The following is a 14551-nucleotide window of genomic DNA, read 5'->3' as shown; positions in this document are numbered from 1 at the left end:
CAAAAACATACTGTTGGTCTTTACAAAGAGAGCGCAGCGAGAAGTACACCAGCTTATCGCTTACTTGAGTTTTGCCATAATATAACTGTGACTCGTAATTTGCTTTGCACTACGAAATTTGATCCTGGTCATTTAGCTCACTGCTCTGCCCACTCTTTATTCCTGACCCCCTCTCCATCTTATGTTCGCCATCACACTTTCGCCTCCTTTGTCCTTTCTCTCTGTGCCCCCCTCCCATCTTCCTTTCTACTTCTTTTCACCTGTTTTCTTTTACAGCAACACTTAACCTCTTCACGACTCCAGATCATCACTTTGCCTTACCACCTAGCCTTTTATGTCTTTTCAGTCTTCACTTCCTATTGATGCCTTTTCCATTTCACAGCCAGACCTTTTTGTGTACTGCCTTCTTCCTTGTGCTGCAGTTGCTTGTACGGTTACCACAGCAGCCACGAACTTCACTCAGGTGAAGGCCGGTTTCTTTCAAAATTCCCCTTACTTTTGACTTCAGGGCACAAAGAAGGTGTTAAAGGAGCCAAACAACAAAATGTCTTTGCTAATTCACATCGCTTTAAAGTAAACTAACATGATAAATAACAGATTGCAAGACCATGACCTGTGCATTATTAAATGGTTTATACATGAGACTGAACTCAGTTAAGTTGAATCTGTGAGTAAAACTGTGCCAGTATTGACCTCTTTGTGTTTGTGCTTTTCTTGAGCTTTTGCTTCTTTGTATTATATTCACACACTTTCAGAAATAAGAAATAAGGGTACAGTAAAAGCTCCTTTCTGTCCTTACAGGAAGATGAATGTATCCCCTGGGGCTATTAAATGACATAAAGGTAACTGTGTACTTTTTAGAGTGCCAAAACTGGCACATATATGTTCCCAAATAGTAAAATCTACACACTTGCACTGTCTCCTCTAGATTTTATGAATAATAACAAAAATATAATATAAAGAAATAGGTTCCTCTACACTGTTTTGCACCCTTTTTTAAAGGTCAGTTTTTGTAGACCAGAATTTATATGGCACTTTTCTAGTCCCACTGATCGCTGAAAGCTTTAGACTGAAAGCGACATTTAAGCATGTATTCATAAAGTGCTTTTAATCTTTACACTTCTATCCGACATTCGGCTCACAGCCAATGCCAAATCACCAGCTAAGTCAGTGGTTCCTAAACTTTTTTTGCTGGGCCCCCCTTTGTTTTACAAGAAAAATGTTCACACACCCATATTTTGCTCCATTGCGGTTTATTTCACACCTCAAACATTTAGTAAACAATTAAGCAAATACAAGTAATCTGCAATAAATTACAGGTAGTAATAAAATAAACTACTAACTCTTTTACGCTATGTCCACACCTACACGGGTATTTTTGAAAACGCAGCTGTTTCGTTCACACGTAAACGGCGTTTCGAATCACCGAAAACTGAGATTTTTTTAAAAGTCCTTTTTTTCGTTTAGGTGTGGAGGAATACAGAGGTCAAAGGTATGTGCCTTTTTTCACGTCACGCTGTGCGCCACGTTATTGTTTACGTGAGATGAATTGCAGAATGGCAGATAGTCAGATTAACAGTATTTTGTCTCTATCTTCAGGTTTTACACCTTACATATAAACATGCAGTTACTGTCCCACTATTTAGAAAGGCAGAGGCGTCACGGTGTAATTATTTTACATGTAGTTGGTTTTTTCCTGTGTAATAATATTCAACATTGCTATCAATACATTTTTCAAAAAAAAATGCCTCTCTGTGCAAAATGGGTTTAAAAACATAAACAACTGTGGGTTACTGTTTGTCCGTGATTTAGACAGGGGGAACGAATTGTAGCAGGATCAGCCTGATATTATTTGTATCCCACTGTAACTTTACTGTATAAAGAGCTAACATCTCCAAAATGTCAGGAGTAGTTAGTCATTACAACAAGTGTTTGTGAACTAAAAATCAAGAATGTGGGATACTGTTTGTCTGTGATTTGGAGAGCCCACTTGTGCAGGTGAAACCAAAGGGAAGATATGCTTCACCATATTTTCTAGTCTTTGGCTTAGAATGAGGTTGGTTTGGAAACATGTTCAGCGATGCTTCATCTCCTGCTTTGCGTTTGTGTGGGCGCCCCGTGCTAGCAGTGTCCAAGCCTTGTTTTTTGTTTTTTTCCTTTTCATACCCCCCCGCAATGGGCCCCACACTTTGGGAAGGTCTGAGCTAAGTAAACACGCATGTGCTTGGACTTTGGGAGGAAGCTGAAGTTTCCCAAGGAAACTCATACAGACACAGCAAGGACGTGGTTACTCTACATAAATAGGTTACAGCCATTCTTGGCTCAGGAGGTAGAGCAGTTTGTCCACAAATAAGTAGGTTTGTGGTCCTTCGTTGGCTCCAGACTGTCCTTGGAAAAAATATTAAACCCCAAATTTTCCACAAAAATGCAATTTATTCCATATGTGTATACGTTAAAAAAGGAATTTATAATAAATGTTTTTTAAAAAAACAACAACATATAAATGTTAATAATTACTGTGTATGGCCAATCTTAATTCACAGTTTCACCAAGATCGGCTCACCTGTTAAGGAGGAGACAGACAGACATATCTTTCTACAATTATAAGGCTGTTGTCGAAATTAAACCATATCAGCCTCGCTTCCCTAACTGTACCCATTTCTAATCTTTTCTAATCCCAATAAAAATGTTAAAATCTTCAGCTCTGCCACCTCCAGCTCAGCAAACCACACATTATAGCCGGTCAGTCCTCTTCTCTCTAGAGCATACCTCCACCTCTTCAGGCTTGCTTGTTCCCTACGCTCACTACAGATCACACTGTCATCTATGAACATCTCATCGATGGAGACACCTGCCTGACCTCTGTCAGAGCTGATCCTTGATGTAGTCCCACCCCTACTTTGAACCCATCTGTCACTCCTGTCTGTCCTCATACAGGCCCTTCACGACCCTCTTGTACTTCTTTGCCACTCCTGATTTCCTTATACAGTACCACAGTTCCTTTCTTGGCACCCTATCATATACTTTCTTTAAACTGACAAAAACATGGTGAAGCTCCTTCTGACTTTCTGTACTTCTCTATCAACACTCTCATAGCAAACATTGCATCTGTAGTTACTACAGCTAGATCAAGCTATCCTTGATCTTTAGAATCAGTACCAGTACACTTCTTCTCTCTTTGTCAGACATCCTTTCAGTCTCCAAAATTGTGGTAAACAATCTGGATAAAAAGTCCAGTGCCCTCTCGCCCACACATCTCCATACCTCCACAAATATGGCATATGGACCAAACACCTTTCCTTCTTCTTTACATGTCACTAATCCTATGTTGACTTTTGAAATATATACATTTGTATTTAAAGTAAAACTAAGCTTTTTTTTGTGCTCATTGGATGTGTGTACTCCTTGTGAATTCTTAAACTCTAAGCACCTTTCCTATTAGGTTATCAGGCAGACATCAGGCTCAGGATTACAGCCAGGATCTGTCTGCATTCCTCCCGCATCTTCATAATCCTCACAGTCTGAAAGAATAGCTTGTGAGCCTTCTTGTGGTTATGTGTGTTGTCACCTGTTCATACTTCTGTTGTGTCTTAACAGGGATGTTGACGCTTCCCATTATAGCTTCTTATTATCATCCTGTACCGTAGATGGGCTGCTACAGCACTCTGATACAAAAGTTGTCTTCGAGGGAGTTTGAGTGAAAACCAATCAAAGACAAGAATGGGCGTAATCCAATTCAGGCAAAATTTGAACTGCTATATTTGTGTAATTTGTATGTGGAGCAGCAGGTGAATCACTATCCAGTAATTCACAAGAAAGAAAAATTAATGGAAATTGTAATATAATAACCATAAATGAATGCATCAGATTTGTTTTTCTTTTTTTCTCTTCTCTCTCATGGCAGATTTGTCCTTTATAACTCAAATATAACAAGAATTTTTGCATATATCCATCTCCTATGTTTTCCACTGTTTACAGGAATCACTCAGACAGGCTTTGTAATGTTAAACGACTCAACAGCCCAATCAAACTGATGAAGGCTTCAAGATAGTGAGCACTGGACTTTACTAGATGTAAAATTATTATGATGATTTCAGTCTCACATCTAAAATATGACAAATCTTTGGTTCAAGTTAAAATTTTGTGCAATCTAATGTTCTCATTTTTGGTTTTTGCCATGATCTTTGCAGGTTAACCTGAACAGAATGCTGCCTGTGTGATTACTCAACTTTAAGGGCAATGCCGCCAATACCCTAAAAATACCCCAAAATCTCAGTTTACAAGTCTCCGGCACTCATTTTATCAGACCACAGTCTTTTGCATCATGCACTTAGAATCTTTCAGTGCCTTTTTGTAAACTCCTGTCTTCTGCCATCTGGCCACTCTCCCACACAGTCCAGATTTGTGAAGTGCAGCACTGACTGTTGCCTCTCCAGAAAAATGTCTCGTTGCAGCCAAGCAGTGCTGTAGCCCGGTTGGGCAGGTCCTGGGATCCCTGTCACCTGCACGACTGGGGCTGGCCGTTGCATGTCCGGATATCCAGTTGTGGAAAAGAAGCTGAACTCTATTGACGTCCATATTTCTTACGTTCTCATCATCCATAGTATTTTTCATGCATTGGCGTATGAATTTACCAAAACAGTGACATGAATTTTCTGCGAGTGTGATTTGGTGGCTCGGTTTTGTTGTTTTTCACTGCAGTACTTCTGAATACTGCACTGAGTTAAACAGTAAGTTATTCCTGAGAAGCTCCTTGTCATGCTTTGTGTTTAACTGATGGTACGTGTCACAAAGTGTGCAGTGATGGACAGCAGAGATCCATCTGAGAGCTGCGGGGAGCTTAGTTCACATGCTTTTCTGATTTCTTGAGCTTTCTGACAGCATCATGAATATTTGCCCGTATCGACACCCTTCACCACTGCAACATTTCTGAATGTTTCCTGAATCTCGTTAAATTTTCAAACACCACAGGGTGTGCAGCTTTTAGGCAAGCTCTAGTTATTTGTTTATTTATTTTTAACAGCAGCAGGCCAGCAATTAATAATTTCCCACCGTGAAAATCAGAGCAGCAGTTTATCCTCGAGGATTTGCCTTTGTACATCAAATCGTCATTTGAATCAACACATTTATCGATTCCCTAGTTTGAGGTCAAGCGCAAGGCTCAATACAAGGTAGTTATTGGAAGGAGGGATTAAAGGAGAATCGCAGCAAAGCCTAAAAAAACAGAAATAGACTGTTAGTAAGACAATGTGAAAAATGTTGCTCTGTTATGCTTCAGTCTGACTCTTGTAAGAGTCCTAAATTATATATATATATATATATATATATATATATATATATATATATATGGAGGTATATATATATATATATATATATATGGAGGTATATATATATTGGAGGTAAGAAAAAAAGTTTTAAATAGATCTATATATTATTATTACTGCTTTGATCTACATCTCAGTCTCCTGACCTTGAACTAGAGGTCAAATATGACATGATATTTTAAATCTTTATACAGTACTTTCTATATGTTTACACCACAAACAAGGCTTTTTATCAATTTTTGACCAATAAATGATTACGTTGACCTTGGCTGTGGACTGTTAACATGAGCACACTCTACACCCCTACAAAGTTTTATCAAAACATTTTCAAGCTATTGTGTTTACAAAATTTAACCTTGTAACAATACCACTGTTACATGTGTTGGCAGGAACTTTTGTATGTGTAGTATGATGTATAATTATTTTAGAAATTTTTATGGTAATATTTACAGACTTTGATATTTTTATGGGCATATATTTAAGCATTTTAAGGTGTTTACATTCAAAGCAGCAACAGTAAAGATATGATAATAATGAGGATGGTGATGATAATGATTATTTTTAAATGAGCCATTATCTAGGATTAGTTACTCCTCTTTTGGCAAGTCAAAAAGTTTCCATTAGTAATGGTTTAACAGTATAGAACTGCATGGAGCACTGCTGCTCTATAAATGCATTAAGGAAATGCTTCCAGTTTGCAACACTTCAATCCATCTGATAACGGTGTGCAAGCAGTTGTAAATGTTCATTTTAAACAGCAGGTACAACATCGGGTTTTTGCGGCATATCTTGCAGTTTTACAGAGGACTTTATTTATTTATTTGTTATCTTACCTTTGTCAGAGCTGGGTAATAAGAAAAAGGAAACAAATGACTTAATAGGCACTGGTCTAAAACTAGAATGCTCCTAAAATAAATGTCACTTTACTAAATTTGGGCCACTGAATTTTGGTAAAAAAAAAACAAAAACAAAAAACATTTTAAGTGTGTAGAGCAATATGTGTGAAAACAGCATTTCTCATGGCCACCAGGGTGTTTAAAGAAAGAAAAACAAATGATGCTATTTCCTGTTGGCTCTTATCTGCAGCTCTCTTGCTGTGAAAGCACAAGTCATGTGCTCGAGTACGTCGCCATTGTCAATGGCAGTGGTACAGCATATGATGGCATGGCAGACCTGGTCACAGATGGTACACTTAGGCACCCCAGAGGCTGACTGCTGGCAGGACACACACATTATACAAGAAAACACTGTTATGTTCTGCTTCCGCTTCAGACACGCTGACCAAACACCTTCGTTAGGTCCTCGCCTGTACAAATATCACTGATATGCTCTTTGGGTATCTGGCAGATTCTTCATAAAGCTCAGTCTTTCTTTCTTTCTTTTTTTCTTGTGTTGAGAGCGGTGGATATACAGTGGATTTACAGCAGTTGTGAATGAAGTCTTGCTTTCCCTAATTGTTTTGAACGTGCTAAAATCAGATCTGCAAAACATATGCCGCAGCATGTGTTCACTGCAAAAAGAAAACAAAATTCTAGCAGTATGCAGTACATTTTAAAAGCTTGACACACAGATGAGTGTATTAGTATTTTCTCATATCCTCAAGATTGAAAACCTCGACTTACATTTTTGAATTATGTTGATTTTTCTGAAGAGCTATTTTAAACACAAGCAGAGTTTTATGTAAAATCCAAAGATGTTGATAACCGGTCGCGCGACAGATAATTGCACTCCCTGGTGTTAGTTCTGAGTTCGGGTTCCTAGGTCTGCAGGGAGACGCTGAACAGGCTGCCTTTCTTGCTCTTTTTAAATTGACCTTATTGACTTCATCTCTCTCTTTCTTGTGATAAAGTGCTTTTGGCAGATCTCATTAAAGCTAGACTTTACATCTAAAAGAGGTATATAGCAGATCTCCTCAAGGCTTTGCATCTCTTTAGCAACACTGAAAAGTTGTTGAACTACTCAGAATTTTTAAAGTCCCTCCGTTTCTTTTCCTAACCTCTTCAGTCTTGATATTTAGAGAGTTCAGTGGTGACGCGAGCTCTAAGACGCCAAAAATAAAAATGCAGATGAAAGGCTAAATAAAAGTAAGGCTTGAAAGTTAACTCATTAGCAGAGTGAAAATGACTGTGATTGCTTAGTTTCCTCATTTTTGGGGTTGTTCTATGGATTATAATGGGTCCCAATTAGCACACCTCCTCTCTTTGATTTGGACTGAAAACTCTCATATATTATTGGAAGGATTTGTGTCTTCAGAGTGAAATCTCTTGAGAAGTATCGGATGGATTACCATGAAATTTACATATAAGTCTCCTGTAAAGTTAAATAACAGCAACTTCACCAATGCCAAATTCAAATCCAAGTCACACGTTTATTCCTGCACAGCAGTGTGGACTTTGAAAACCTGCAACTATTGTTTTCTTATTTTAGAAACGTATTTCTTTTTTCCCCATCAGTATACAGTAAATGCACATCTGAAGCTTTCATTTGATCATTTAGACGTGTGACAGTAGCTGACACAGTGCTCTGCCATCCATGAAGAAGCTCCAGGAATGGGATGACTGTGAGAGGAGCGTTTGAGAGAGGCACGCAAGAGCAGAGACCGCAAAAGGGATGGAAATATATTTCCTAACAGAGTGTTCAACAAAAGCAGGGAAACTTGGGAAGTCCTTTCAAAAACTGGTAAAAATGGAAAGAAAACAAATACATTGAAAAAAGGAGTCTTTTCTTGAAGAGATACAGGAGGGCAATGTGCACTCGAGATTTAATATAGTATTTAACACCCACAGGTTAAAAAAAATAAAGAAATAAGCAAACAAAAAATCCTACATTAAAACAGTGGAACCGTATATGTTACCCTGGTTAAATATTTTCACAGCATCACTTTTACTGACTTTTTGCATGCCTTCTCCAGTTTGTGCTTACAGTTTCACTGAGAAGAGACTGAGCTGTTTTGTCTTTAAGGCAAAATTCTCAGTCTTCAGGTGACCTAAACGACAGGTAGCGATGATGTTTACTCTGCAGATATGCCTTTCTTAAATGCTGGTAACACTTTGCTCATGTACCAAGCTTATTCAGCTGCCACGTTGTCTCTCTTTTGTCTGTTTCTTTTACAGTATAGTTCTTGCCGTGCTTTGTTTTGACCTCCATATTGCTGAGTGGCGCAGTCCTCTCGGATCTCATTTTTAATCGGCTCAGTTGGACAGGCTGAAATCAGAGAAGCTGGTTTGTGAATTCCCTCTCGGTGCTTGCACTGAATAAATGTGTAAACCTAACTGCCTTGATGTGTGATGGTTCAGCGGAAGAGGACCCAAACACAGGACACCAGAGAGAGATAAAATAGAAAATCCAATTCTTTACTGCCAGCCTTAGGCGTGTGATTTTTAAAATAAGAGCGTTAAATATGTATCTCTATTCTTCACAGAATATTTCTTATTTTCTGCAATAAAATCTCAATTTGTCTTTTTTGTTTCGTGACAGAGTGAAGTCAGTTCATTTTTTCTGGCACATTTTTGTAAGCCTCTGTAAGCCATCACAGAGGATTTTAAATAAGACAGTCAAGATGTGATCGAAGCACAGACTTTCAGCTTTAATTGAAAATAGTTTCACAAAATTATCTCATTAACTGTTTAGGAATTACAGCCATTTTTATACACAGCTCACACATTTTCAAAGTTTCAAAAGTAAGGCGACAAACTGACATCCTTTTAAATATAAGGGTTACTTTTAATACTCGAACGAAGATCTTTTGCAGTCAAAGATGAAGAACTGTCTGATCGGGTTTGCAGCATTTGACTGAATTTGAGCAGAGACTACAGATGTGTACACTTCACAATTCCTTCTGATACTTCTATTAGCTGTGACATCATCAGTAGACACCAGCGAAATGGCGGTGATACATGCCACCATGTTTAACAGTCGATGAGGTATGCTTTTGCAATACTTTTATCTTCCCATCACTCTAGTGCAAGTTAATATTGTATTTTTTTCAGAAATATCGCCTTCCTCTTCTTCAGTGTAACCAGTTGAGTGCACCTTGATGCAAACCTTTAACATAGAAATTAAAACATCTCTTGGTTATGGACTTTGGCATTGCACATCTATCTACTTAACAGTATCCTTGAGTTGTAAGATCTTGTGATGTTGTTTTTCTTAACCAAGGAAACAATTTTGCAGTTGTCTACTGTAGCTGTTTTCTGTGGTTTTCCCCACCTTTTGATGTTGCTGAGCTGGCCAGTGAATTAGCTTTGAGGATGTGAAAGATTGTAGATTAGGCCACTCCTAGCATGTCTAAAGTTTATTTGGCTTTTTAAGCCCAATAACGGCCTGATTCACTTGTGTTAACAGTTCAACACTTTCCGTTTGGTATCTTGTACAACGCTATCTGCTTAATTTGTCATGGTATAATAAAAGGACAGGCCTCACCCATCTATGACCCTTACCCGTCTAGACTCTTGATAAGTCACCAGTCACATCTTGTACGTCTGATTTAAAGGCTCTGTGTCTATCTGCAAAGGTATAATTACAAAAAATTGTGCCACTGTTTAGCTGTACACATTAAAGTACATGGACTCTGGAACTTGAATGTGGATGAGTGTGGGGAATGACAGTCAGGTCCCTGGTGTCCCTTAATGGCTAAAGTTCCCTCATATGAATAAAAGTGTCTAGTCTGCAGATGGCGGCACCCTGCACCTGTGATTTTGGCATATCATTGCCAAAACGCATACCAGATGTATCAGTGATAAAAATGCAAAAATATTCATGCTCAACATTTCATGCAAACGCTGAAATCCCGCTGTAGAGCTTCAAACATTCTCCTTAGAACCATTTTATTAAGTGCAAAACTTCTGTCTTACATTGCAGAGACAATGCAGATGACAAACAGTGGAGACATTTTCTCCATGTGCAGAATTGGATCAATGAACTCACCACATGCTACAACAGACTGCGAGCGTGCAATATTCTCAGCACATTTCTATTCCATTTGTTTTGCAATTTTCAAGTAGGGTCATGCTTTAAAATAGCTGTATTAGCTCATGAATGTCCTCTTTTTAGTTTCAAAGAGACATGAGGTACTTCCCAAAGTCTGACCTGCACAGTGTCCTCCTCAGTCATGCTAGTTACCACTACAGGATTGCTGCAAAAGCACCAAACTACAGTGAACCATCAGTAATACGGATGTTTAAGTTTACATCACTAAATGGTATGAATTATTATAACCTAAGCAAAGTGTAATAGCAGAATTCAGCTGTGGGGGAAGGGTGATTTTATTGGGTGGACCTGGACCTCTGAGCCCCGTCCATAATGTTGACACTGGTGTGGAACCAGTTTCAGATCAGGCATATTGCTGTGTCACTTTGTGTGACTTTACATCATCACGATCGGTTTCCTTGTCACAGGAAAGTCTTTGTTTTGTTTTTAGATTTTTGATTTGGATAGTTTTACAAAGTTTTGCAGAATTTCTTTTTCTCATTTTTTCATTACAAACTGAGAGGCAAACAGTGTTAAATTTGCATATCTGTGAAAAAAAGTAGTTAGCACATTTAGTAATGAAAAACACGATGGAGTTAGCTTGTTACTGCTGTTTTTCTGACCTCCTCGTTTTGGCTAGCTGCAGTGTTTGTGTAGGAAATAAGCCACTGCTGTGAGATGACAGCAACAAATAGGGCATACTAGATTAAAGGACTATCTCCACGAAATAAACAAGCGTGGACTTCCACGAAAAAGTGAGTCCAATTCACACCTCGTTTGCCTTGTTTTTCCTGTTTCTCTCACGCTTTCATTATTCGTGGTTAAATGTCGTGCCATCGCTGTTTGCACAGTATTTAACTACCTGCAGTGAAGTTCCTGTGGAGGTTTTTCACAGGCCTGGGAAATCAGGCATTCATAGTTTTCCCAGTGTGATGTTCACTCAGTCACCTGTTGTCTTTGTGATGATTTATAAAATGTGCAAAAAGGCTTAAAAAAAAAGTCCTAATTTATCCATTTATGTTTTGTAAGTTGTGTTTCAGTATGAGTCAGGAGCTTATATAAGAAGTCAGGAAATATTGTATTGTGTGCAGCAAACTGAAGTCATGTTCTTTTTTTAGTCTTTTAGTATTTAAAGCTGTACCTTCATCAGTGTACGGTCTGAGTTCTCGTTCAAACTCACTCTTATTTTTATTTTCAGCAGCACAAATGAAAATTCTGAGAAGAAATAAGAAACCTGATGATGATGATGAAAATGTAGTATTGCAAGATATTAGACTTAATATTGTGAGTGCTTTGATTCACTTAATCTGTGACCCACCCTGGTCTCGTGGCCTCTGCTGCTGTGGTGTGACAAAGGCTCCTTTTGCAATGAAACAAAGCGTCTTGTCTGCAGGACATGCTTTCTCATCCGTCCTCTGCCTTCCTAATTGTCTCCTATTTTTCTATATCGTGTGTTGCTCGAGAAAGCGATGAAGTCAGCATACGCCAAAAAGCTGATTGCCAGCAGAGGTGCATTGGAATCAGTCTTATTCATGATGATTTACTCATCTATCTAGCCTGCGCTCACAGTGCCCTTGACTGTCCAGGCCAGAGTACAGTTTGTCTCAGCATCTTAACTCCTCTCTCACCCTCGCTATCTCTGTCTTGCATGCACAGCAGGGCTTTTGAAATGCACTCCAGCAGAGCTCACATTTCAAGATTTTATGCATTTGCAGTGACACACTGTCCTCTCACGTATTAGCAAAATTTGATTGGTGGATTTGATTGATTTTTATTTCAGACGCTGCTGTCACCGAGGAAGCATTGGGGATCTGTGCCTGGGCATGACATGCAGCAATCATGTCAACCAGTCAAACAAACTGGACTTCGCACTCAATCAGTCACTCTTGGGTACCGTACAGGTGGCCTAGTGTGAGTACAAACTAAAATGCTGCTCCAGCAACAGAAAACAACCCCCTTCCTTTATCACCTCAAGCCTTGTGTGTACTTTGGTGCCTTCATTTCCCTTTATCTCTCTCTCCCTCTCATGTGACTCTTTTTTGTTTGCTTGTTTTTTTTAATGTGGGAAAGTTGCAGATATTGTAGTAAAATTCTTAAAATGTCAGAATATAATTTTTCAAGCAATATAATTGTGTCAGTGGAGGTGGGAAGTAATGAAGTACAACACTTTGCTACTAAACTTTTTACTTTTACTCCCCACATTTTCTACTTTTTCACACAAATACCTGTACTTCCTACTCCTTACATTTTCAGGCTTGTTACTTTTGGTTTTGGTTATTATTTCTGGTCAGTGCAAGCCAGGGGCGATTCTAGGATCAGAGCTTTGGGGGTGCTGAGCACCCAGAGAGCTGCGCAGCCAGGCAAGATAAACTTTACTCGTCACGATCAGACTTCTTCCCTGTCTCTGTCAGTTCCTGCATCCTTAAATGTCTCCAGTTGTCCCAAGTTACCTCTGACTGTCTACTTGGTGTATTTAAACCCCTGTTCCTCCCTGTCCTCATCGTCTGTTGTCTTCATCTCCGTTATCAGTCATCATAATTTTACCATCTCTGTGCAAGTCTGCAAATTTCTTTATTAAATCATAAGATTCTTAAATTCATCAAGTCTCTCTGTGCCTGGGTCCTCGTCACAAAACATGACATCACTGTTTTGTACATTTTAACACAATTTAATCCCCACATTTGTGAAAGAAAAGCAAAACACTTTTTTGAAAAGTCTGTAACAAAACCATCAAATCTGATAAAGGTTATTTAAATGCTGCAAATGAAGAATGGATTGGAATAAAAAAAAAAAAAAAACATATTCTAACCTTAATTCCCACATGGAAAAGAAATAGTAAATCATATATAAATCATATAAGGCTTACATGATTTACTCATGAAAGTGGCCACTTTCTCATTACTTTCATATTTTTTTTTAGTAAGTATACAAAACATACAAGTTTCATTATATAATTTTCAAGGGATCTTATATCTGTTTTCACTCTTGTATGCTTTTCATACAAGTTTCATACAAGACAGATAAAAACTTTATAAGATTTATATATATCTTTTCCATATGGGTTACTGGAGGAGAATAATGAATGGTGATCATAGTGAGTAAGAAGTAAACTGAGTGCATTTTTTGTCAGAGATTCACTTTGAATGTGTATGTATAATACAATACACTCAATACACAAAAAATACACAAAATACACTCCAAAATAGAGTCCTTGAAATGTACAAAATATTGATAAAAAATGATAAAAATGGAGGCAACTTTGCCTATGGTACAATGTATGAAAAGAACTTTACTGCAGATACTACTACGGCTCTGCAGATTTTTTCTTTTATTTTAACCTATGTCGCTGCACCTTGAGGTTGGCAAATCTGTCTGTCACTTTTTGGTGGTCAACTCTCTCAAGCAGTTTAACAGTTTCTGTTGTCCCTGTCACTGTTCCCTGTCTGTTTCCTTACCTGTTTCTTCCTGACCTTGTGCTTCCTCCTCACATGCCTCTCTTTCCTCTCTCCCTCTTTGGACTGACAATCATACACAAATAGATTGTATTCAATTACATGAAAAAATTACATTAATTTGAAAAAATATAGTTTGACCAGGGGCTAAAATCGCCCCTGGTGCAAGCCTTCAAATATCAAACCAATTTAAGTCTAAACAGAGACACATGAAAGGCAGTCCTGTTTGTGTATTAATCGCCATGGCATGTAGCTTAAAAACAGATGAAACCTCACGCCATAGTCAGGGGCCTTGTTACTGGCTAAAGGTCCAGTTGCTGTATTTCACAGGGAGAGAAAAGAACGAGAGCTAACTTCACTCAGAGATGGAGAAAGATAAGAAAGACAGGGCAGGAGAGGAAGAAGAGAGGTTAGATTTAAAGATAAGAACGGCTCAGTAGGATTTGATAAACTGGAAATGTAAAGGTTAGATGTTCATGTTTTTAAATCAGAGATTGGGTCTGTACATGTGACATTATGTTTTTTATACTGTGAAACATGCTGCAAAACAAACTAAGGTACACTAACTGTGTTATTTAAAGCTTGTATGAAATGCAATGTATGGTGCACAGTGGCTGTGGTCCTTATGGTTGGAGTTAGGTTACATGAAGTGTAGCAGAGATTAATATAGCACACATCAGCTGATCACAGCCTTTATATCAACAAAGTCTCTCTGGAGCTCTTAATAGCAATTATTGTGAGTTGTTTCCCCGTGTTGAGTCACTACAACCGATTTCAGGGTTCCCCCAAATGCTGAATCCCACTTTA

The 14551-nt window shown here is 38.4% G+C and overlaps 1 long non-coding RNA gene across 1 annotated transcript in view; it reads left to right on the top strand.

Moving 5' to 3' along the window:
* Positions 1 to 14551, top strand: part of LOC146383971 (uncharacterized) — a 31056-nt gene that overhangs the window by 9471 nt on the left and 7034 nt on the right. Inside the window, exon 3 of the long non-coding RNA XR_014800793.1 lies at positions 12073 to 12203. This is a non-coding gene — a long non-coding RNA (uncharacterized LOC146383971). The remainder of the gene's footprint in view (positions 1 to 12072; positions 12204 to 14551) is intronic.

This window comes from Perissodus microlepis, chromosome 7 (assembly GCF_051167445.1).
Source record: "Perissodus microlepis isolate ML-2025 ecotype Zambia chromosome 7, ASM5116744v1, whole genome shotgun sequence".
Lineage (NCBI taxonomy): Eukaryota > Metazoa > Chordata > Actinopteri > Cichliformes > Cichlidae > Perissodus > Perissodus microlepis.
Note: the sequence above shows the minus strand (reverse complement) of the source record. Positions and strands in the feature narration are given on the sequence as shown.